The sequence below is a fragment of the Electrona antarctica genome (genome assembly GCF_951216825.1).
Source record: "Electrona antarctica genome assembly, chromosome: 17".
Taxonomy (NCBI): Eukaryota; Metazoa; Chordata; class Actinopteri; order Myctophiformes; family Myctophidae; genus Electrona; species Electrona antarctica.
Window position 1 is genome coordinate 32,955,489 of NC_136798.1, and position 26,430 is coordinate 32,981,918.

Consider the following 26,430-nt stretch of genomic DNA (forward strand, 5'->3'; position numbering starts at 1 on the left):
TCCAGTAGTTATTTCCTAAAATGTTAGTATAGTATTATTTAGCACACCCAATAGCAACGGAATCCATTGAATAATCATTCAATTATTTTAACTATATACATGACCCATTTATCATTGGATTCACTGCAAACAGACCACTAGGGTGCGAGCCCAACTCGTTTACCATGGTTTTTGAAAACCTATATACCCATACCTAACACCACACCAAAAATCTAAAACTAGTCACAGACTTTATGATTTTTGACATGTTCCTTCCCAGCTACTATTCTGTCATGACATGCTATGTACTGTACATCCCTTTGTATGCATAACAGCCATTCAAACCATTCTCGAATTCTGTAATAGAAACACACACGCACGCACGCACAGGGGATCCACAACACATGCACAGGAGATGAATACATAGAACATGTTCCTACCACCTCAGGGTTGTAATGTCACACACGGATGGCACAGAATACAAATCAACCCCTCCTTATAGCGTAACATCCATTATTCCACTTCTTTCCTACTGCATTCATTCCTTTGGGAGAAAAGGTCTGCAAAGTGAAAATCTAATGTAAACCTCCCTTATCGTTATTAGATCGATGTTGTGAGTTGTGTTGAGACTATAGGATGTCTTCTGGGATTTGGGATATCGTGATGTGCCATACATAAGTGTCCTCTTTTCCTGGTCTTATACTTCAAGCTCACAATGCATTCTTTTTCTGTAACGTTTTTAAAGTTCACCGTCAACACACATTGGTTGGGCTTATCACCTAACCCAGCTCGATCGATCCTAATCTCCCAAATTGAAATTGGATCGGTTGGGCTTAACCTATCACCTAAACCAGCTTGATCGATCCTAATCCCCCAAATTGAAATTGGACCGATTGCGTTAGCGAGACATCCGGTGGATGTGGACCCGGAGACATCCACGCCTGCATCTTCTCAGATCAAGTCAGAATTTGTTTTTGTTAGTTCATCTTGAACTTTCTGGGAAACCCCAATGAAACATCTTTCACTAGATTGATTTTAACCACTTAAAGCATGTATACTTCGGTCACTGCCGGTCACCATTTTCCTAACCTGAAAGAGCCCTATGCTTTTCTGGGCATAGAGGGGCAGAACAAACTAGCGCCGGAAATCGACACTGACTTCCTATTGGTTCACCAACCTACTGTATGAGCCCGCCTCCCCTTCGCCCCCGCCACTGATCAGACGTGGATTCTGTTGAGCTTTTTTGATATGCTTGCGTTGTCGTGCCCCTCATGAGCAGACCTGGAGCAGACCTGTCATTGGTCCAGGCGAAAACGTCTGCGTTAATCGATGCCCGTCTGAAAGTACCTCAAGCTATAAGCTTTGCAGTACATTAGAGCATTGGTTCTCAACAGCTGGCCCGGGGCCCCACCAGGTGGTCCAAATGGACCCGTACGGGCCTGGAACTCCCAAGAGTGTACAAATGGAACCAAATGGTCCCTTATGGGTCCATTCGGTTCCATTTGTACACTCAGAGTTAAAATCTATATAACAGAATCTATAAACCACCTTGTTTGTTTGCAGTCATGTGGTTTGAACAATACCACACTTACATCTCCGCAACATTCCCCTTTCTCATTATCATTATGTATTTCCTTGTACTGTTTTGTTTAAATCCATTGATGTCTGTTGTTCTCCGGAGGGGATGTGTGGCTCTGCTCCCTGGGGTTCCTTACATCATCCTTATCGCTTTTTGATGTTCTCCTCTGTGTTGGCATAGATATTCTGTGCTGTGAAACATGGACCTTTCCTCTAGGATTCAAAACCGCCTTCCACTCCTATTGATGCTAATTTGTTCTGACGACGCCTTTAACTAGCTTGAGACGTGTCGCTTGGCGCAGCGTTTCAAGCTTGTGGATATGCTACTTTTGAGTGACACTGTGGTATGATGATCCAATAGGGCCTTAATTTACAAAAAGAACACCAACAGTTTGAACATTGACATACAGTTGGAGGCCATCGATATTGTCCTTTTCTTTTTGCTGAGGTTTGCGTGATCTGCGCAAAAGGACAGTTAACCCATTTTGGGCGGGAACCCCTTTTGGTGTTTTAAATATTATGTTATAATTTAGCTATTGAAAAATAGCAGATCTACAAGCTCATAGCGCGCCACCGAGTGCCGCGCTACGAGCTTGTAGGTCTGCTATTTTTGAAAAATCGTGAAAATATTTATTTCAGAAAACTGGAGGATTTAGAAGGATTTTTAAAAATGTTGAGGTCAGGCCTAAATGGGTCAAATGATAAGGGACAATATCGGTGGCACCCAACTGTAAGGGGTTTCTGCCCGACAGCGACTATATACATTTTAGACACTGCCGCATCTCATTAGAAACCGTGCTGAACGAGCTGCCACGCCGTGTCTGCTCCATTCGAACCGGGTCTGAGTGTCTGGCCCCTCCTGCTGCGTCGCTGATAGGCTGCTCCGTGTCTGGCCCCTCCCGCTGCGTCCCTGATAGGGCGTGGGCACATTGTCGCGGCAAGAGGCGGCAAGAAAGCGCCTAGACCAGGCGTCTCTTCTGGGTTTTTAAACAGCTGGTGGATGGAAATGACGCTAGTGCACTGCTGCAACTTGACGCGTTGGCAAAGCGTTTCTAGGTGTCAAGTTGCAGCCGCGCACAAGCGTCAATTTTCATCCACCAGCTGTTTAAAAACCTGGAAGAGACGCCTGCTGTAGGAGCTTTTGGATGCGACAATGTGTTTGCGCCCACAGTCTGCTCAGTGTCTGGCCCCTCCCGCTGCGTCCCTGATAGGCTGCTGGATGCTCACACGTCTGGTAGCTGTGGAGAGACGATGAGACCTCTGAGTCACACCGGGTGTTTATTCCGCCGTTGCCATGGATACACACTCCTCTGTCTCTCTCTCTTGCTGTTATGCAATGAGGACGTTTTTTTTGTAATTCATCTGTAATGAACATGAAAGAGCAGAGAGAGGTTGGATTCGTTGCGGAGGGGAGGTAGACTTGAGAGAGGGAGGGATAGAGGGAGAGAGAGAGCTCAAGAAAGACAGGGAGATAGAAGAAATATACTGTAGAGAGGTAGAGAGAGAGAGAGAGAGAGAGAGAGGGGGTACAGAGGTGGTTAGGTATGGTGTGAACAGCCTAGAAGTCTATCCGTTTGCTTTTATGTAAGCATCTTCACACCGCATCCACGTCCTGGACGATACAGATTAGTGTGGGTGGTGTTGAGCTCTGGCTGTTGTTTCTAGAGTTCACACACAATATGATGTCACGAAGCTGTGTTTGATATCATTGGCCAAGACACACACACACACACACACACACACACACACACACACACACACACACACACACACACACACACACACGTACACTTATACACACACACAACACGACGAACCATTCCAGCATCACGACTCTGGAGAGATACAGATCTCATCAGCAGATTTGAAATCATACATCAGACCATATATATTGACAAGATATACAGTATAGATTGAAACATTATGTTCCCCCACCCATCTTGCTGTTTTCCCAAATGTTTCCACCATGTTTTGTCATTATTACCAGTTGTATTCACTATAAGTGTAAACTAAAGCTTAAACATTTTTGATTACAATGTTATTTTGTCCAGTCTGTTAGGTAGAGTAGGTTAATACAATAGGCCTACAAACTACCGTATACACACACACACACACACACACACACACACACACACACACACACACACACACACACACACACACACACACACACACACACACACACACACACACACACACAATTTTGAAGGGAAATGTTGCACGCACATTGCTAATAGGCCGAGGAATAAATCCCACCCTTTCACATTGCCTGTTATAGCGCCACCAGCAGGTGGACTTTTGCTAAATAATTTTTTTGAACTAAATGTGTCAAATCATGAATTTGAATGTCAAATTGCCATCAAAGGTGAACCAATATGATCCAACGCCGTGATCCCGGCAGGCCCCGCCCCTCTGGACCATGCAGGCTATGGGCAAAGTGAACTATGGTACTTGTATGATAGGGTAAGTGTGTCAAATCACACTTTTTGTATGAGATTTGAAACATATTTTCCTGTTCCCTTTTGTTTTAAATTTCTGGCTTTAAATACTTAATTCAAATTGCTGTGAGCACTGTTGTCAGTGGCACAGATCTCTCACCAAGCAGAGAAACGCATTTTTTAACAGCTTTCGTTATCATTAATGTTAACTCTCTAGTATAGATAGAATATCACACAGATATTTCAGGGTGCATTTTACTTTTGTATGCTTTGTTGTTTACATTTCAACATTCAAATGATCTCTGCCGGGGTTAACTGCGATGCCCATACTGCCCTATACAAAGCCAAAGTGCAGTAACTACGTTTTTGTGTATCCCAAAGGACAAATTAGCCTTTGTGTTCTTGGGGGATAAACAATTACCTCAAGAACATATTTATGAATAGTGTATATCACTTATTTGCCGATACCTCATTTGGCTGACACTTTTAAACCCAATATCGGGCAAAAAAAAGCTTTTCTGTATATAATAGTTACTGCACTTTGGGCTCTGTAGGGCAGCATAATGTAGGCATAACCTAACAGTACCTTTCACTCTGTTAGTCTTTAACAGATAATATAATATTGTTGGGTAACATACTGTAACTTCTCAGTAAGTTATCAGGTCAGAACAGACATGCATGTCCTTAACATGCACAGTTTGTAAAACAACGTGTCATTTACCTTGGGTCAGGGCAGCGCTCTGTCAACACACGCTGGTACATTTACTACAAGACTGAAGTGCTGTAGCTGATGATTATATTGCTGGGCAGAAACCTGCTATCTCCATTTTTCTCGTTTTTTTTATTATTTATTTGTATCAGTGCTATTGAACACCCTTTTTGTTCGTGTGTTGGTTTTACAAATGTTGAACCAATGAAAAGTATTTAAACGCGCTCCTGACTACACCTCTTATCTCCGTTGGATCCTAAAAACTGTCGGTCAAACCACCTAACTCCAACTTTGAAGATACATTTATTTTCCCACCATTGTGGGGTTCCCCAATAGGTGGCCCGCGGGCCATTTGCGGCCTGCGGAGCGCCCCCTTGTGGCCCCTGGAAGAATTAATTGTTATAAATGGCATTTAAATGGGGGTCAGTAGCCTATGCATGTCAAACTGGGCACCCCCTCAAGGACCACTGGTGGTCCCCGGACCACTGGTTGAGATTTTTTTTTAATTAATTAATGAAAAAAAAATACAAAACCCAATTTTTCGCGCGTGCGGACTCGGCCCCCAGCCTGGTTCCCTAGTCAAAATATGGCCCTTGAGGAATATTAATTGGGGAACCCTGGATTAGAATGACGAAGTCAGACGGAAAACACATTACGGTTAGGAATAAGGTTAACCGTTTAATCACTCTACTTAGGTTCTGTTTAGGAATACCAGGCCGTACGCCCCCGGGGTGACTGTGTTTTGAGGCTGAGCGTTCTAGTATCCGGTGGAACGGGTCTAAATAGGTTGAAAAGCCTTTAGATAGGAGTACGTTTTGAGAGGCAATTTAAAAGGAAGACGTGTGATTTATCAAGCCTGAGCTCCTCGGGCAGGTCATAACGGAGACGAGCAGGAGCCCTGGCGGCAAAGACGTGCTCACCCTTTGTCTTCAGCTTCCACTCAGGAACGCTAAGGACCTCGTTCTGCACACACAGGCTCGTATAAAGGGGTTAATCCATAACGACCTAAATGTCTTCTAAATCTAAAACTCTAAAACTGCTTTCTGAAAAACCTATCTAACCTATTCTATATCAGTGGTGCTCAAACCAAAACATCTGGGGTCGAGGACCCCCAAAATAATCTAACATTTGAGTTCAAATTTCACGATTTTCAAAAATAGCTTGGTGCTATACATGAGCTTGTATATCAGCAATTTTTTTAATAGCCAAAGTATATAATGACACAGATGCTTTCCCGGTTTTAGTGGGTTAATAAAAACTCTTTCATCTAATTAAGGGGCCAGCTAGGCCAAGAAGTGCTATGAAAATAATTAGAAATCAATCCTAAAACGGACAGGCATCCAGTTTGGGGGGAAGCTAATCAACACTTCTCCTCTTCAATCTTCCTCAGTGAGTCTCAAGTCTGACTGATACCTGGTTGGTTGCATGCCGCGCCGTGCAGCTAAAGTATAAATCACCCTTTAGAGAGGTGTTTGTCAGCGATGTGGGGAAGAATTTGACGGCTGACCTTTTAGACGATCAGACAGGTGGCCGACCTGTTTGGCTCTGGGGGGGAGCTGGGGGGACCTCGGGCCCTCAGGTAGAGATGTCTGTCTGGAATCTTCAGGTGACCCAACACAGAAACACAGGTGACCCAACACAGAAACACAGGTGACCCAACACAGAAACACAGGTGACCCAACACAGAAACACAGGTGACCCAACACAGAAACACAGGTGACCCAACACAGAAAGTTTGGAGATGTGTTGGGTAAAGTGAGCTGTTTTCCCCCATGGATTACAATGCTATGTACTCTGTTACTGCTTGTTTATATGTTTTTCTTGTGGGGCCTGATGTAAATAAGCATTGTTGCTAAATTCACAGTGGTGGAAAAGGTAAAAAAAATGAATTACTCAAGTAAAAGTATCAATACTGCAATGTAGAAATACTCCCTTACAAGTAAAAGTTCAGGTATTCAAAATTAAGTAAGCCTACTCATACAGAATGTCCCGTTTTGCAAGATAATAAGATATCATGTCTAAAATGTCTTTAAAACAATCTTTTGAAAATAGCAGATTTACAAGTACAATGTAATTTAGATAGGAGTGAAGTGGTTAATGAATGTTTTGTAATAATACTCACAAAAGTAGGGATGTCCCGACTTTTTTCGTTCCCGATGATACCACAATTTCTGTGTTGGCCGATACCAAATACCGATACCATTTATAATAATAAAAAAACATCTTATTTTAAAGTCCACCGACCGGGAATAATGCTCTTATTTTGGTGTACACAACCAGAAGTCTACTTGACACATGCTATGCTAAGCTTTGACCGTTCAGCTGCATTGCATTCTTCACACGTTGGACTAGTAATACTAATAGATTGCGTGTGCGTGCGTGCGTGCGTGCGCGTGTGTGTGTGTGTGTGTGTGTGTGTGTGTGTGTGTGTGTGTGTGTGTGTGTGTGTGTGTGTGTGTGTGTGTGTGTGTGTGTGTGTGTGTGTGTGTGTGTGTGTGTGTGTGTGTGTGTGTGTGTGTGTGTGTGTGTGTGTGTGTGTGTGTGTGTGTGTGTGTGTGTGTGTGTGTGTGTGTGTGTGTGTGTGTGTGTGTGTGTGTGTGTGTGTGTGTGTGTGTCGAAGCCAACTCTATGGACGAAGCAGAGGGGAGGTGTTTGTTTAGAGACAGATATCTCGTGTTGTGTTTAGAGCTATATATCTCGTGTTGTGTTTATAGCAGACTCCTCACTCAAATGTGCACTTTCAGTTTGGGCAACCCGAAAGCAAACTCCATGTTATGATATCATATGGCCTCAGCTGCCTGAATCAGTGATGGCACATCGGAGGGACTGACTGTATGTGCAATTTGATATGAGATGCATGCGTGTTCCTGCTCATTCTGTTCTTATCATGGTTTCCATAATCTACTAGGGACGTCATAGATCCACTGTCCTACTGTATGTCTCTGTGTGTGTAATACACTTTAGAATGTTGTAATACTGGGCTGTGTTGGCATAATTGTTCTCACTGCCTGTGGCTCAACGGAACCTCACCCACTACCCCAAGGTTAGATGGAGACTTTTAGAGGTCTCATAGATGGTCGCCCCAATACCACAACACTCCACATGCCCCAACAATTTATTGACCTGCCGTGCCATAGTGTCAACCCCTTACCCCTGTGTCGGATCGGTGGTTAGACCGGCATATTCACCAATACCGATAATGACCAAATAAGGGCCGATACCGATACTGTTCCGATACCGATACAGTATTGGGACATCTCTAAATAAAAGTATTGGAGTAAAAGTGCAAGAATTGCCTCTGTGATGTAGTGAAATAGAAGTCAAAGTCCTGAGAATTGGAAAAAATACCTCAAAATGGTACTTGAGTACATGTACTTAGCTACTTTACACCACTGTAAATCTGGTGTATTCACATGCCGGGCGGCCATGGCTCAGGCGTAGAGTGGCCACTGGCCGGTAGAGCAGCAGATTGGGAACGGTGAGGTTCCCAGTTCCATCCCAAAAAGTTGTTATTTAAAAAAGAATATATATATATTTTTTCTTTTTTCTTTCTAAGACTTGTACAGACGTTTATGACGAGCCTTTCACACTGGTATTAATTGCGTTATGGCAGCGGTGGCCGAACGGATTGCGGAGCGGTCTTGATACCGGAAGGTCGCCAGTTCGAATCAGCGGTCCGACACGTTAAAATGACCACCGCTGAAGTGCCCTTGAACAAGGCATTGAACCACTACGATGAAATGTTCTATGAGCAGGGCCTGGCTGGAAACAAGTTCTTGAGCTTAGCCCAGATACCCTGGGTAAATATAGTAATCATTTCATTTCATTTCATTTCATTTATTAATGTGTATATGTGAATGAATGGTAATGTGTATATGTGAATGAATGGTGTTGTTTGACCTGTAAGGGGAAGCCTTTAATATTGCTTGTGCATTTGTTCATGAAGTGCTAATGGTTTATTTACCAACCACAACCACTTACAGTACATATAAGTATCACAGCTATTTTATATTTGCACATAATGTCTATAAATCTCTTCTCCGAAAATAGCCGATCTGCAGCCCGTGAGCTTGTAGATGAGCTATTTTCGATATAACAGATATAAATGATGGAGATTATTTTTACAATATAGGCTACATGAACATACATGTCTATTGCATCATATCAATGGCTATATACATCCATATCTTGTGTTCATTTAATCAACCTCCTTTCTGGGGGAGTTTGCTCATATCTTGGTCAAAGTTTAGAACATGTTTATGGATGGCATAAATAGGCTACTATACTGGTGTAGTGTAGATAGGTATATATGTCTAAGATAGTCAGCACGCAGCCACCGCTCCTCCAGAGCGCTACCGCTCTTGTCTGGGCGACATGCATAATTAACATAACCGCAATGTGGACGCTCGAAACTTTGATGCCGGGTAACAGCCCGATCCGTTCTCGTGTGGTGGGGGTCTTAGTGTCGAAGTGTCCTTGAGCAAGACACTGAACCCCTAATTGCTGCCAATGTGCATGTTGGTGCCTTGCATGGTTTCCTACGCCATCTGTGTGTGAATGGGTGAATGTAATGCACATTTATGTAAAGTGCCTTCGATAATGCACCATTTACCATTACATTGATACAGATATGTATTGTTTATTAATATGCATTGTACCGTCTAAATACAAAAGTAAAGGTAGCCATGAAGGTTTGAAGCTAACATCCATCCTTAAAATGTTATGGATTTCACCTTTAATTAGGTTGTTCTGTCTTGTTCAGGGGCACTTCGACACATGGAAAGGATGAGCTGAGGGTTGAACCAGCAACCAGACCTCTCTACCCACTCTGCTATGGCTGCCAGTACATCGGTATGAGTTTACAGTGTATCGTGTGTACATCAACTCAAGTACTTAATTCTGGAGTGGCCCTATTGTGGGGTGAACAATGAACATTCAACGATACATGCACATCGCAATGCGATTTTCAGAAATCTCTGCATGTGCAGAACCACACTCCTGAAAACACATTCACGCACACTGGGTAAAAACATTAACGTTATTGTGCCTTCTCTGAACGTTAAGGACATGCATGTCTGTTCTAACAACACTGGGTAAAAACATGTTATTTTGCCTTCTCTGAACGTTAAGGACATGCATGTCTGTTCTAACATTACTGATAAGGTACAGTATGTTGCACAATATTTCATCTTCTGTTAAAGACTAACTAAGTAGACTACGAGTGAGAGGTACGATTAGGTTATGTCCACATTATGGGTATAACAGTCAACACAGAGATAACATCAATTATGAAATTTAAACGGAACAACAGAAATTGAAAGAAATATAACAGCCCGACACATTTGTATGTGGTTCTATCTCGACATTTAACATTAATAATAATGAAAGCTTTTCCGAAATGTTTTTCTCTAGGTGATGAGAAATATGCGCCAATAAACTTCACACAGCGATTTTAATTTAATTATTTAAAGCCTGCAGAGAATAAAAGGGAACAGCAGGAAAACATTTTTAGAAACTCATACTTTTGACCCACTTAAGCCAAGTTTCATAGTTAACTTGCCCATAACCACTTATACCCTACATACTCTGCTTTGGGTTTTTTTTTTACATACTTTATTTAGATGTTTTGTCAAATACAAGACAACACTACAATGCAAGACATCAAATGACACAAAAGTACTTAACACTACATACAAGAGAGACAGACACACACGCACGCGCGCGCACACACACACAAGGAGACATCTGTGTGATCGATGACCATCAGAAAGCAGGGATAGTTCATGAGTCCAATCGTGACAGATGCACGGTTGCACCATAGCAGCCAGATATACAGAACATATACTCAACTATTGTCAAGCACTGCAAGGAATGGCATCCACATTTTTTGGAACGTATATAGCTTGTGTATTCTGTCCGTCATGACGGATTTGTTCCAGCTTAGCAATGGAGAGCATCTCGTTGAGCCATCTCTTCAAACATGGAGAAGTTGGAGACTTCCAGTTTATCAGTATACATTCTTTTGGCAGCAACCATAGTCCATACCTGCTTTAAACATCTGTTTTTGGTTAGATGTAACTGTCTCATCAGAGCAACCAAATATTGTTAAACAGCAATCTGGCTGAATATCCGTATCCAGTTGTCTGGAGAAGCAATTCAATATATTTCCCCAGAAATTGTTTATTACTGGACACAGTGGACACTGCCAAAAATTATGTGACAGAGAGAGAATTCTCTTCTTTTCCCCAAAGGGACTTTTCCCCCAAAGGGACTTTTGGGACTTTTCCCCCAAAGGGACTTTTCCCTCACCCCTGAGTTAGTTAATTGCTCCTGATGTGCTGGTTGGTGCCTTGCATGGTTTCCGCGGCAATCAGTGCATGAATGTGTGAATGGGTGAATGTAATGCACGATCTATGTAAAGCGCCTTGGATAAATGGTACCATTTACCATTTTTATTTACCATTTAGCCTAAAAAAAGAAAGACGTTTGCCAGGGACCCGCAAACTAGTGAAAATAGCAGATCTACAAGCTCGCTCACAACACGTCGCTTCGTGCCGCGTTCTTCATGAAATTATTGAACAAAAAAAAATCACTGAATTTTGTATTTCATGAAAATGTTTTGCTTTTTTCAGGAATGTTTTTTGAAAAGGGTTAGAAATATTGCTAACTAAAAAAACTAAATGTGGGAAACAAGACATAAATAAAGGGACCCATAAAAAATGCGACCGCGACCCACAAATGTGTCCCGACCCAGTGTTACCGTATATATCGGGTCTTCGGTCAGGCTTTGGTCGGGCTCTGCTAAATAATACCATAAATAATGTAAGACTGGGAAAGGCAGGGCCGGGGGGATTAGTGTGAGGTCACTCACCATGTGGATCAAACTGACTATTCCGTCAATTAATCCTCTATCATGCACAAGTACATGTAATCTTTCAAGGAAGTCCATGAACTCACTGACCCAGTTAGAGAGAGAGAGAGAGAGAGAGAGAGAGAGAGGACTGACTGGCTGGCTCCTGTATGGCCGGGGAAGAAGCAGGCCTGCTGCATCCCTTCATGAAACATTCAACATGATGACATCCTGAAATAACCAACAACGCATATTTATTACAAATCCTCTAATCATACAGTTTGGCATCTCTCTCTGCCGTAGATTTGTGTTTTCCGAATGGTAGTCCGTTGAGAGGGAGAGGGAGGGGGGGGAGGGGGAGAGGGGGGGAGAGAAATGGTTTTCTTTCATTGAATAGAAAGCATGAATTAAAAATACATATCGGGCCCAGGCGCTGGCGTAACCGTCTGGTCACCCGACTGGTGATCCAGTCGCAGTGTGCCGCGGGTTCGACTCCCGAGCCCGACACGGCCTTTACTGCATGTCTTCCCCCATCTCTCTCCCGTTTCCTGTCAGCCTACTGTCTGTCCCTTCAAAAAAAAAAACAATAAAAGACGTAAGCCGCAAAAAAAAAATCTAAAATAAAAAAAAATAAAAAATACATATCGGCTAAATTATATGTCTACATGCACGCAAGTGTTTTGTGTGAGAGAGAGAGAGAAACAGACAGAATGTGGAGGTGTGTGTGTGTGTGTGTGTGTGTGTGTGTGTGTGTGTGTGTGTGGTAGCAGTGTGTGTGTGTGGTAGCAGCGTGTGTGTGTGGTAGCAGCGTGTGTGTGTGGTAGCAGCAGGTTTGTCTTATATATGCGTTTTTCTTTTTTTATAAATGATCTAAGTGGTGCTGTCATCACAGGACGGCCCATAATGCCCTATAGGGTTTCCTGTTTGAAACGGCGCCAAGTGCATCAGACACGCGCCGTCCCGGCACAGCTTTGTTTTTGCCGTGTCACTTTTCAAAATGATGCGTGAGGAAAGATTTGCACCCCTCCTCAAGCATATCCCCCACGTTTCCCTTGTTGCAACAAGAACCTCACAAAGTACATTTTGTATTTGTTTTTGGGAGTCATTGTGCAACTTCGAATGACGGTAAATCCATTTTATAAAGTGTGTGTGACAGCATGTTGTTTACTGCTCATCCTGTGACGTTTGTGACATCCTGTACGCCTTACTCACCGTTTAAGTACAGTCTCATGGTGCTCTTGATGCTAATATGACTCACCAAATTAAACATCACCTCGTATAAAAACCTGCTGTAATGCAAGCTAGACGTCGTATGTCGTCACACAGTGCCCACACACACAGTCAATTTAACATTAAAACCGGGAAAGCATCTGTAATTGTAGATTTTTGTGTTGGCAATTTGAAAATAGCAGATATACAAGCTCATGGCGCGTCTTGAACATGTTTGTGTGAGAACGATTTAGATTTAGAAGGCATTTGTAGAATCGGCCAATATCAGTCACCAGAACCAAGACCAGGTGTTTTTGATGAATCTAATTGAAGTTACAATGGGTTTGTATGGGTATAGGACGGGGGCGGAGCAGCTAGAATTTATATCAAATATCTAAATACTAAATCAGGCAAGTTAAAAACTGTCTGGGGTGTTCACAAAGGCCTGAGTAGACGATACAAGGACCCAAAATGTGTTTGAAAGTGAATTACCAGTCACTCAGACTGCCAAAAAAATAAAAACACAAACCTCCAACACACATGCACATACAGACATGTACAAACATGTTTGTGTAAAAAAATAGATAAACCAGTACTTTTCCGCAATAATACTGTGCTGTGTACTCGGCATCACCGTGGACAGCAGTCTCAGAGAGAGAGAGAGAGAGAGAGAGAGAGAGAGAGAGAGACTACTGTGCTCTATGTGTACAAGCTTATCCACAAGGCTGCCATTATCTCAGTGTTAACTGCATGGCACCCGGGCGATGCCCATAATGTGGCCATAAGCTAACCTAAGCGTACCTTTCACTCCGTTAGTCTTTAACAGAAAATATGATATTGTTGGGCAACACACTGTACCTTATCAGTAAGGTCAGAACAGACATGCATGTCCTTAACATGCCTGAGTTGGCAAAACATGTCAATATTTAGCCCCGGATCAGGGCAGCGATCTGTAAACACCCACTGGCTGGTACACTTAGGTACACTTAGGTACACTACTAGTCAAGTAAAGACAACTAGAGCTGTATATTCATTAACAGTGGTGGGAAGTAACTAAGTATACATTTACTGTACTGTGAGGTATTTGTACTTTACTCTAATTTCCAATACTTTTACTTCTACTCCACTACATCTCAGGCAAATATTGTACTTTTACTCCACTACAATTCTTTGAAAACTGTAGTTATACTTTGTAGATTTGTATTATTACAAAACATAGGCCTGCAGTAACTAGTAGTTTTAAGTGCATTTTGATACCATTTGTACCACAATGAATGTTACCCTCAGAATAGGAATGCTGGGGTTTAAGTGTTTAAACCAAGTAGAACAATTATTTTCAATCTGTCCTAATGGAAAATGATGAAAAGATATTTTATTTTATTTTCATCAACACATTTTATCTCATGAAATATGGTATCACCATCAAATGACAGCATGGAATTGTGGACAAAATCTTATCCAACGACAACAAAATATTCTTGGTCTTTGGTCTGAGAGTCTAAAACTCAACAAATCCGCGGCTCAAATGCTGAATGAATAATGGGCCTTGATGTGAAATGGGTTGAAAACCACTGCTATAGAGCGTCGCAGTCCCGCCCCTTTCATGACGACGCCAGGCCCAGGAAATGATTCCCAATGCATTTTTCCCATAGACATTTCTATTAGTATTTATTTAAAGACGGTTACGCCGCGGACAAAGCCAACTCAAGTCGTGACAACTCATGACAACAAACACAATATTTTGGACCAAACAAATAATTACAAAGAAGAAAAACAACAAAAAAAGTGTTGTAACCTGCCGTTTTTTTCTTCTTTCTAATTATTTGTTCGGCCCTAAAAATGGTGTTTGTTGTCATGAGTTGTCACGACTCGAGTTGGCTTTGTCCGCGGCGTAAACGTCTTTAAATAAATACTTTTTGAAATGTCTATGAGGAAAATGAACGGAGAATCATTTCCTGGGCCCTGGTAGGGGGGGCGGGACTGCGACGCTCTATAACGTAACAATGTAATTCAGGGGTGCCCCGGATGAAAAGGTTATGTCCAGGGGTGCCCTGAGATCCACTGCTTTAGCTGACACTGGTTGTCAAGGGAAGGGAAAGTGAGAGTCTGTTCTGTATCCCAGGCAGCACAGATTTCTACCCCCACAGTCAGCAGGTCAGAAGCCTGCTGGTTGATGCCAGATTGGTTTTGTTCTGGGCTGCAGCAGACGTTCATTCTGAAGGGTTTCCTATGCCCATTTATTCGGTGTGTGTGAAGTGAGGATTCAGGTGTGCATCAAAGGTCACTCTGGGAAGGTCATGCTTTGACAGAAGTCTTTAAGTCTATAATGTATTTATAGTATGCTTGAGCCGTCACATCCAAGCAGATGGCGCTCTCTGTCGCGTGCGCATGCGTGCGTGCGTGCGTGCGTGCGTGCGTGCGTGCGTGCGCGCGTGCGTGCGTGCGTGTACAAACATTCTGATTTGGTCCATTTTTGCTGTGTTATACAACAAAGTATGGCTTAAGACAAGCGGTTAAGGAAAATGTCCCCCCTCTGTTCTTCTTACAAATCAAAGTGCCACAGTAATCATTGTAAGATGTCACAGGCTGGCCAGGCAGAGGAGCTTTCTTTCCATTCCTTCAGGGCATTTGAATTTCACAACAATTCACAGTTCCACAATATGCCTACAGTAGATAGATTTCAGCCCACAGACACTGACATTCACATTACAATCGGAACAGAACATGTTTCATCTGAAATGATGAGACACATTTATTTAAAATATTGTATAATATTATATGGTGGAGGGACCAAAATTGCAGTGTGTTGCTCATTTGCAAATGACATGCCTGGCCATAGCCGTGGTCCCACACGAATGCACTGAAAGTGTGTGTGGGTGTGGGGTGTGGGGGGAACGGCCGAATGGGAACTGTGAGGTTCCCAGTTCGATCCCGGGCTCCCCCAGAGTTAGTGTCCTTGAGCAAGATGCTGAATCCCTAAGTGCTCCTGATGTACAGGTTGGTACCTTGTACGGTTTCCCCTGCCATCATCAGTGTATGAATGTGTGTGTAAATGGGTGAATGTAATACACAATCTATGTAAACCCTGACACAGACCCCACAGACCCTCCCATCTGAAAATGTTTGTGCCAGGGACACCCAGGAGAGAAGCTTTGTGTTAAGAAATTCAAACACTTTCAACATTTTTCAAAAACGTACAAAAAAATAGCAGATGTACAAACTCGCAGCACGGCACAAAGAGACGATCTAAAATCTAAAATGACAAAGCAATGCTTTCCCGGTTTTAAAGTTTCAAAGTATATTAGTTCCATTGATCAAAGCTATAACACAATCGATTGCTTGATCGTTAAAGTAAAACATGCTCTGAATAAAGATGCATGCGGGCCATGGCCCACCCACCTGACCACTAAACAGTAAACAAAGCAGCCAAAATAGGCTGCCGTCGTGTTGAGTGGGCAGACAGGCCAGCAAATGCTTTCATGATTTTCCAGTGGGCCCAGATCCAAACCAACGTTGGGAACCACCTCAGTCTAATCTGCAAAGCAACTCTCTGGCCTGGTTTGAACTCGGTGGATTGTCCATGATTCTGGTTGTGGCTCAGTCATCAAGCACTGCAGGTTTCAGTGGTGGAAAAAAGTACTCACATTTTTAAGTAAAAGTATCGATACTTCAATGTATAGAAACACACACAAAATGTACTTGAGTGAAAGTACAAACGTATTGGTATCAAAATATACTTAAAGGTATATTCAGTGATTTCACTTAATTCAAATATCACTTATTCTTTCTTCGTTTTTGGATAACCCTCCTTACTATAAAGTGTGCTGACCATATAAGGAGTTCCTCCCTGTCCCCAGTGAGCCCCTGGGGTAAAAAAAACCCTAGTTTCGGTTTGGGCTTTGGGTGGCAAAGCCTTCATCCAATCAGGATGAGAGGGGCCTTCCTCCATTCATGATCGTTGGTTTGTTGTACTTCCCCCACTGTAGAGCATGTGCATGTGCACATCTTGTTACCGGGGCGGACCAGGGTTTTTTCCAAATCACCCAAATCACTGAATGCTCCTTTAAAGTACAAACGTAAAAGTACTCATTGTGCAGAATGTTCCATTTCAAGTTTTCAAAATGTATACAAATCTTTTTAACATAGCTGATTTACAATGTTTTTTTCCAGTAACAGGGGTATCCCATCTCTCAAACTCTTGTTAACAGAAAACGGGTCAGGATATCAATTTTATCCAAACAGGAGAGGTTACACGATACAAAATGAACAAGTGAAATTGGAAGTGGTGGATTAAAAAAAATCACTGTATTGTTATAGTTACTGTACTGTACTGTGCTCTGTACTGTATTGTAGTGCACTGTGCGTAGTGTGCTCTGTACTGTACTCAAAATCTTTGAGAAATGACAGAGTTACCGTGTGGGGGTCCCTGAAACATCCAGACCCCAGGAACACGCCCAGGGGGCCGGCCCTGTTCCGGTGAGCTTTCCCGCGTCCGAAACGGTCGATAAATGACAGAGTTACCGTGTTGCAGCTTTCCGTGCTTGGACACAGGGACACGTACAGGGACACACATACATACAGTACATACGGACTAGGGGTGTAACGATATAGTAACTATCGAAATATCGATTTTAATTTAAAAAAGTGTGTCGAAATGCACGCATGGCAAATATCATATGGTATCGTTTGACTTTGTATCGGATCGTTTTGAAATGGAGATAATCGGTATCGAATCGTTTTGCAATGTAAATATCAATTTGATCAATGCTAAGTATTTGTGCATTGTATTTAGCAATTTTAAAAAGCAAAAAGAAAAAGATGGGTTTAATTACTTTTCCATTCCATATAGCTACAATTGGTCTATCGATAAATGTGTGTATTCTCTGTGTTCATGTCAAGGCGTGGGTTTGTCCATATGTGTTCGATTACAATGTCCATCTATTTGCCAGAGAATCACTGTGTTACAATTTTTTTTATGATACGATACCACAATAATAAATCTTGGCCTTAAAAATCCTGCACTATCCATAAGTTTCACACATATTTAATGTATTTGCTAAATAGTTACTGTATCAATTTCAAATCATTGAATCGTATCGCTATAATGAACCAATATCGTCCATGTATCGTATCGTCAACCATGTATCGTGATTAGGGGAGTAACCATTCATTTTAACAGTGATATGATCCGTATCACGATACATGGTTGACGATACGATACATGGACGATATTGGTTCATTATGGCGATACGATTCAATGATTTGAAATCGATACAGTAACTATTTACATACAATACATTGACAATATTTTAGACTAAGTAATTAAACCCCTCTTTCTTTTTTCTTCTAAAGATTGCTAAATACCACGCACAAAAATGTAGTATTGATACAATCGATTATTTGCACAGCAAAACGATTCGATACCAATTATTTGCATTGCAAAACGATACGATACGATACATAGTCAATGTTTTCATTTCGATATACTTCGATTCTTGAAATTAAAATCTATTTTTCGATGCAGTTACTATATCGTTACACCCCTAATCGTGATACGTATCGTATCGCTGTTAAAATGTATCGGTACACCCCTAATACGGACACGCATACAATAGCTACGTAACGGAGCTCCAAAAAAAAAGAGAAGAAAGAAATTGGAACCGAAGCTGTACAAAATTGAAGCTGATGAACGGGTTCTCTCGCCCAATTGAATAAAATGGGTGTCTCAACTGATAATCTATTCCTGGAGAGAGACGGTGGGATACTACTTGTTACTGAACAAACACTATAGCAATGATCACTATCAGAATACAGAGCTAAAACCTCTTAACTTTCACCATCACAGCACCTGTAAGTGGTTAAAGACCGAGGTGATTTGGGACTGGAAAGGCCGGCGTAAATAAAGGACTTTGTTTCCTTTTTAGTTGGACTAACAATGCAGCTGGTGATGCTAGTGTCAGTTCTTTGATATTATGTAATGGTCCTCCGGTCCTCGGAGGAGGACAAGCTTTTATGCCAGCTGCTCTGCCAGCAGAATGGAAAATAAGCCCAAAAAGACTCTGTGATCATTTATGACACAGCAGACCCTCTCTCTCTCCTCCTCCTCCTCCTCCTCTCGTTGTCCTCCCTCTGCTGATCTGTCCTCCTGTCCTCAACTGACCTCGCTCCTCCTCCTCCCTCCTCCCGTGTTTTGTTCTGTCCTGCTTTAACCTTCACCTACCCTCCTCTTCCTCTGTTCTCTCTTCTCTTCTCTTCTCTTCTCTTCTCTTCTCTTCTCTTCTCTTCTCTTCTCTTCTCTTCTCTTCTCTTCTCTTCTCTTCTCTTCTCTTCTCTTCTCTTCTCTTCTCCTGGTCATCCTCTCACAAACATGTTCATTAAAATCCGCACCTGAGCGGTAAATCTTTCACATAGTAATAATAATAATGCATTTTATTCATAAAGCGCTTTACATTCTCACAAATCTGCTACAAAGTGTGCTTAAAAGTAATACTTGTGTATAATACTTACTGCATGCTGTAAATAAATGCGTAAATAAATCTGTATAGCATTTTCCCATAATCAGGTTTAGAAAGCATTGTACATGTCAATGGAGCAGTACAAAAAAGAAAAATAACGAAACTCTAGTTTTATGAGAGAGATTCCTTGGATTCTCTTTCTGTGTAGAGCCAAACATTTGGCAGAACAATTCCCATGTAAACAACCAGGTCATTAAGACAAGAGATGTTTTGACTCAAATAAAAGCCGTGCTTGCACTTGTACTGGCATTAATTCATTAATTCATTAACCATATAAGCCCAATTTTATTTTTAATACATTTGAGGAATCCTTTCTTAAAAAAATGACTATGTATTTTTAGAATGTTTCCAAATGTTCTGGAAATTTGGGGAAAGTTTGACTGTTTTCGCACCCATATACCCAAAACAAGTGATTGAGACAAATGATGTACATTCAGAATGTATGACTCAAATAACAGCAGGCCATGCTTGCCAAAGCCTGTTTGTTCCTGAGTCCTGAAGTACTGGTGTCCATTGGTCCGTTACCTCCGGTGCTCCCTCCCTGCAAATCTTTATCTGGTCACCCAAATCTCGCCCACCACATTTCACATCAATTTTTTTGATTCACAAAGGGGCAACTGAAGCCAATACACAAGGACACAAACGCAACCCCAGTGTTGCCATTGCTGTCGGACAGAAACCTCATAACGTTTTGATGTATTTTCGTAAAATGAATGCCCTACTTCATCATGCAGTGTCACTCAAAATTAGTGAAAATAGCAGATCTACAAGGCGACGTGTTTTGAGCATGTTGATCGGCTATTTTAACTCTTAAAAATAACAACATAAAAGGAAAGGTTTCAGACTTATAAGGTTTCCACCCAACAATTCCATTTGTTGGCGGCGATGTCCACTATTGATGCGGCCTGAGCCAGTGACATCACTGATTTACCTGAAGTGACCCTGGAAAATACACAAACATCTGTTTACCTCTGTGTAGTGGACAGTGTGCCAGGTCTCTCTCTCTCTCTCTTTCGCTCTCTCTCTCTTGTTTGGTGCTGTAAGTATATTTTCATGACACTAATATATTTTTACATTGGCTCAAGAAATGTTTTGATCGCCGGGACATTTTACAACAGAGTATTTCTAAATCATGGTGTTGCTACTTTTACTTAAAGGGGCATTCCACTCATTTTCAACATTTTACTATGTCATTAATATACCATATACCATAATATACCATACCGTAATCGTCTCTGTCGGGTGGAAACCTCATTTGTCCGAAACTGTTACTTTTCAGGATTCAAATTCTAAAAGAGCAAAAGTAGCAGATCTACAAGCTCAAAAAGCATCGTTTCATGCCGCGTTTCGAGCTTGTTGATCTGTGTGGAAATAATAAAAAAGTCCCCCCATTCTGTGTTTCCTAGAACTAGAGGTCTGAAAAAAATCATTAACATGGTGAAACACATCTTGATGATGTCATCAAGATGTGTTTCACCATGTTAATGATTTTTTTCATAATTACAGTTCTGGGAAACACAGAATGGGGGGACTTTTTTATTATATCCACACAACAGCTCTAAGGTATATTAATGACATAGTAAAATGTTGAAAATGAGTGGAATGCCCCTTTAAGCAAAACGAAACAAATCGGAGCACTTCTTCCATTACTGTCTCTGGGCACACAAGACATTATGTAATCAATGCATGTCTCCTGAGGATGGCACTTAAGCAATATTACACGAGACGGTGTGCTTTATTGTGATTATTGGCACGCCAGTGATGCGCTCAGGAACAAGGCTTTTGCCGAGTTCGCAAGCATCACTGACGCGCCAATGATCACACAAAGCACACGCTCGAGTGTAATATTGCGATTATACAACAGTTTCGATAGAAATTCATAATTTCTTTTTCATTGACATCTTCAATGTCATTGAAGTTAATTGAAGCAGGTGGTCTACCCGATTAGATGCAGAAGTGCTGCCATATTTATTGTGTTTCGGACAGCCTTTTAATGAACTCTCTCCCCCGGGAGAGATTGTAGCTTTGATGTAAGCTTTGTTGTCCGTGTGTGGCCAAATTCACAATTAAGTGAAGGCGCGTAATCGTCTCTGTCGGGTGGAAACCTCATTTGTCCGAAACTGTTACTTTTCAGGATTCAAATTCTAAAAGAGCAAAAGTAGCAGATCTACAAGCTCAAAAAGCATCGTTTCATGCCGCGTTTCGAGCTTGTTGATCTTCTACTTTTGATGCTTTTGTGTATCGCTGCAGCATGATAAAGTAGGGCATTCATTTATGCAAAACATTATTAAAGGTGATATAGACAAGTTTTCAGCCAAAATTTAAAATATATATAAATGTATTTTTTTGGCCTTTTCCCCCTCTATCTTTCCGTATATTATGATGCTGAGGTGTTCTCCTGCAACAGCACACTCCCCCTTTGCCCCCCTGTGACTGAATGCACTGTTTATATCCACTACAGTTTACTAGACGGGACGTCGGAGGGGATTTAAACTTTTAGCCAATTGCAGCGCGAGGCTGTGACGGTGTGTTCAACCCAGCAGTATTAGAATGAAAACGCGATGCGATTTCAATTGCAATGTTTAATACTATTCCCATATCTTAGTTTCACTAACATTGTTCATGTGAAATAGTATGTTTATGATTTAATATGTAAGCCTATTGAAATTATGAGAATCGCTATGTATAGTGCATGGTTGGGTGGTGTCAAACTGAACAACACCAGCAGCAAGCACCCCTCAGAACTCTGAGGATCCTTATAGTCACAGAACGACTCGGACCCCAATAAAATCTCCTGGTTAGGCCTACATCAATATCGTTCATGTGGAGTGGGTTGTATGTGCTATTGTGCTTATTTGTTGAAATGGTGGAAGTGGAAGTGAGTAATAGTATCATTTCACCAGCGGTTCCACCACCGCGGCGACTGCCTGCCTGCCGGCCGGCTTGAAGCATGCATTTAACCCGTGTTCGCCAGCGGTGACAGGCTGGCCGTCGCGGGTCATCATAGCGATTTTTCTTCATTGCAATGAATAACCGTGGACAGAGTAGTTCACATGAACGATGCTGTAGTGGCTGGGGCATTTGAGGTGCAATATGTTTTTACAAATAAAAGAGAATTGAATTGAGAGCCAGTGAGTGTCCTCTACTTCCTACTTCCTCATTTGCGGGACTCGGTGTGATATTGCCATTATGCTACAGTTTAAAAAACATGTCAACTCAATGTCATTGTTGTAACTAAGATATCGATAAAAATTCATAATTTTTTAATGTCATATTTAGCCATACGAGCGCAATATCCATAGCGTCCCTCCCAGCAGCAACAACAATCCCATAGCCTGAAGTGACCTGGCTTTGTATTTGTTTGGAAACACGCACTCACTCACTTCTGTGTACAAACACTGGAAACTTGTCTATATCACCTTTAAATAAGGTGATATAGACTGACGTGTGTGAGTACACATGGAACCAAATGAACCCTTATGGGTTCCATTTGCACACACTCTGAGTACAACACAGCCTATTTTACGCTGTGGTGACTGATCTAACCTGGCATGGCCAGTTTAATATCACTGCCTAGAGATATTAGTCTGGAACTTAGGTGTGGAAGATTTATTTCCAAAGGGTGGTTACAAACAGATTCCAACGTCACAGCAAAAAAGTCTCACTTTGAATAGTGGGCTCTGATTAGTCACCCACAACTTTGTGGTGAACTAAATGTAATTCAAACTGAGGAGTGCCAGACCAGACCCATCTCCCCAGGGATCTTTTTTCCCTGCTGCAGATTTGTCTGGTTTCCAGGCTATGACCGACCATGCTAGATGGATGTTGTGACTCTTGCCAGTACTTACAGATTAAGGATGTAAACCACATGTTTCGACTTGCAGCAGCAAACAGGCCACTCATTACAGTAAATCTTCATAATATATGCATCTGTCAACAGTGTTGAAAGAATTTATATCTATGTGGTTAAATATATAAATTCTTGGACATGCAATATGTTTCCATAACATGTAGGAATTTATAGGCAGCTTTCAACATACCGGTATAAATTCCGAGGCTTTTACTAGAAATCTATTAGTGCAAGAACAGAAGAGTTTAGAAGCATTTCTTTTTCTTTTCTGTTTCAACCTTTTAGAAAAGATTGCGACCGCGATGCCAGCATGTCGATCTCTCTCTCTGACTTTTTGAAAAACAGGCAGATGAAATTCAGCACACCAGATGATCAGATCAAAGTCTGTCTGGTCTCTCTCGTCTAGTTTCTCACCTCTTGTTGAGCTGTTTGAGCTCAAAAACAACTTACAGTTGGACAGAAGAAAAGTCTTGATGATGAAAGTGATCACGCAACATGACTCTCATTGTTTGCGACTGTTACGAGATCCAAGTTTTGATTGCAGGAACAACACTTACTAATTCCTATCCATAATGCACCTATACAATGAATCTCTTCTGGCACCCAAACTATGGAATGAACTCCCCATTGCAATTAGCACTGCAGACTCACTCCCAAAGAGTAAAGACTGACCTCTTCAGACTCCACCTTAGCCCGTAGCACTTGCCCTAGCCCAGGGGTGGGCAACTTGGACGATGGAGAGGGCCACTATATTTCCACACTCACTCCCTAGGGCCATATATTACTGTCGTAGCAAAAATAGCCGACGCGTTTTGAGCTTGTAGATCGTCTATTTTTGCTATATTCGAATTGTTTTTGCTATTTTTGAATTGGAATCCTGAAAATTAACATTTTTATGTCATTTCAAATGCCTTTAATTATACTTGTGTTGCGCAATGAGCTACTCATTTAGAATAAATTAAAGCGGTGTCATGTTCGCATGTTGTGGAATTGTAACAGCTGAAACCAATATTATATCAGTATTCTGACATTAACCTGAGGGCCACATTAAGTGAAGGTGGGGGCCGCATGTGGCCCCCGGGCCGCCAGTTGCCCACCCCTGCCCTAGCCATAATGACCTTGCATGCTTATGCAAAGGCTAAACATGTAGATACCATAGCATGTTATGTAGAAAGATGCCAGGACATTATTGACCTGGCAGCCATGCTATAGTTTTTATACTTTCAATGTACATAGTACATATTATTGATTTTCTTTGGATATTCTACTATTAGACTGATGATAGGTTATTGGTTTACTTATGGTTTAGAATTAGATGACAATTTCGATGCATTTGATGTATTATCTTGTGTTGTCCTTGCTTACTGTAGCACTGGATTAAGAGTGTCTGCAGGAGAAACTAATCGGATGAATATCCAAAATGAAGTATTCAGATTAATATCCATAATGAGCACGAGGTAGCGGTTCAATAGCCACACACATCCTATAACTTTTAGATACTGAAGTAGTTTGTGCAATTGAAATGTAATGTGGAGTCATGTTAATAGACGGTGTCTCTCATGATATAAGCTTGTTCTTAAGTTTGTTATCTATTAATGCCACCTAGTGTAATGACAAAATGCTTACACCGAATTCATTCATTCAATTCATTCAAGTTTTATTAGTAATTAAACTCATTTTCAGTGTCGTCGAGTAATACAATATCATAAAAACATCACAATACATCAGAAGATCAGGAGAAGGAAAACGAAAGGTATACATGTGAATTACACAAAGTATCACAGTATCCTATTTTTATTCTTTCAAAATGCTATGACAGACTTTCAGCCCCTTTTAATTCATTCTGAATTATGCAAATAGTAATACTCTCTTATATTAAAAGTTTATCAGGCCAAGGACCCCTTAGCTGAGAGAGATGAAGCAGAGTCTCCTACTGCATACAGTACTGTATATGTGTATTATAAACGTTCTCATAGATTTCATAGCTAGCTCATCACAAATTAATGTGTTTGTTTGTTTACATATATCTTCTATAATGCCGGATTCACAAACGTGTATTTTCAGACATTTAACCACTTAAACCCTCAATACGTGATCTACAGGCTCAGCTTGTAGATCGGCTATTTTCACATTTAGATATTGTAATGACTGGTGGGGTTCTGTTCTGAAGGAGTACAGTCATATACTGTAAGGACCTTTTGAAGAACAGCAAGCGCAAAAATCAAATCGCTCAAATTGGAAATGGGACAGAGGTGCTATTCATTTCAATGGAAGTTGCTAATTTTTTCGATTTGCCAACCACCTTTTGGTTTGCACGGGTCCGCCTGCAATTCCAGCCAAACCAGTAGGGCTTCAATGTCGACCAGCGGTTCTGGAGGCTTGGGTGCACCCAGCAGCTACACGTCATCCACGGCGTCTACATTAAGCGCACACAACCTAAATGAAGAGTGAAGACATGATAAGACATGCATCGCCCCAACATTATTCCCAAGTGTCGCCTGGCGTGGCGGGTATCTCCGTTTCTCCACTCGATTCTCGTTGATGGATGCGCCCGCTGTCGACGCTCTCTGCATTTTTAACAGCCATAAGGACTTCTCTGGCATGTTGGCTGACAGGCAGACAGACAGACGTTTTTATTGATTGATAGGGAATTTCAGTCGCCATAGCAGTACCGCAGTAAGGATGAAACAAATAAACTTAAATAAAGAATAATAATAGGATACTTAAAATAGAATAACAAAATAAAGACGTCTCATATATTGGCAGCAGCCTACATCAGTTCCACTCCCTTGAAATGATGATCAGGAGTCCTCAAACAAGAGCTTGGATTGGAGCTAGCCTGGCGCAGCCAGACTTCATCTGCCATGCACTGCATATTGCCCCGCAGTGCAGTGCAATGGTATATTAGTATCGCAACGCGAGGCTGGACTGGAGCACCAACTGCTCGATATGACGAAGGATGGCAGTGTTGAATTAGTTTGTGCAATTTGGTGGGAGAGTTTGATGTCTTCCATAGTATTTTCTGGTACTGTCGCCAAGTGGCGAGCGTTCTCAGTGACCGTCTGTCTCTTCTTCCAGAGTGTCTTCAGCGGTGATGCAAGCTGGCAACTCTGCCCGGTGGCGGCCACCCAATCTTTATAGCCATGATAACGACGTTTCGCACAGAACTAAGCCACTCTCAACAGGAAAATGTGAGAGGTGTCGCACGCAGCACCATAGTTCCCAACATTAAGCACTCCTAACATCAATTATATCATATGAAGCAACATGACATGTTATTCCGCCCAACACATTTCCCATGA

The 26,430-nt window shown here is 41.7% G+C and overlaps 1 long non-coding RNA gene across 2 annotated transcripts in view; it reads left to right on the forward strand.

The window, feature by feature from the left end:
- LOC306941392 overlaps window positions 1-26,430 on the forward strand; it is a 59,154-nt gene that overhangs the window by 16,578 nt on the left and 16,146 nt on the right. Inside the window, exons 4-5 of one of the 2 annotated variants that reach the window (XR_013792135.1) lie at window positions 9,467-9,555; window positions 26,207-26,263. This is a non-coding gene — a long non-coding RNA (uncharacterized lncRNA). Of the gene's footprint in view, window positions 1-9,466; window positions 9,556-26,206; window positions 26,264-26,430 lie in introns of those variants that run through there. The other variant, XR_013792134.1, reaches the window with a different exon arrangement.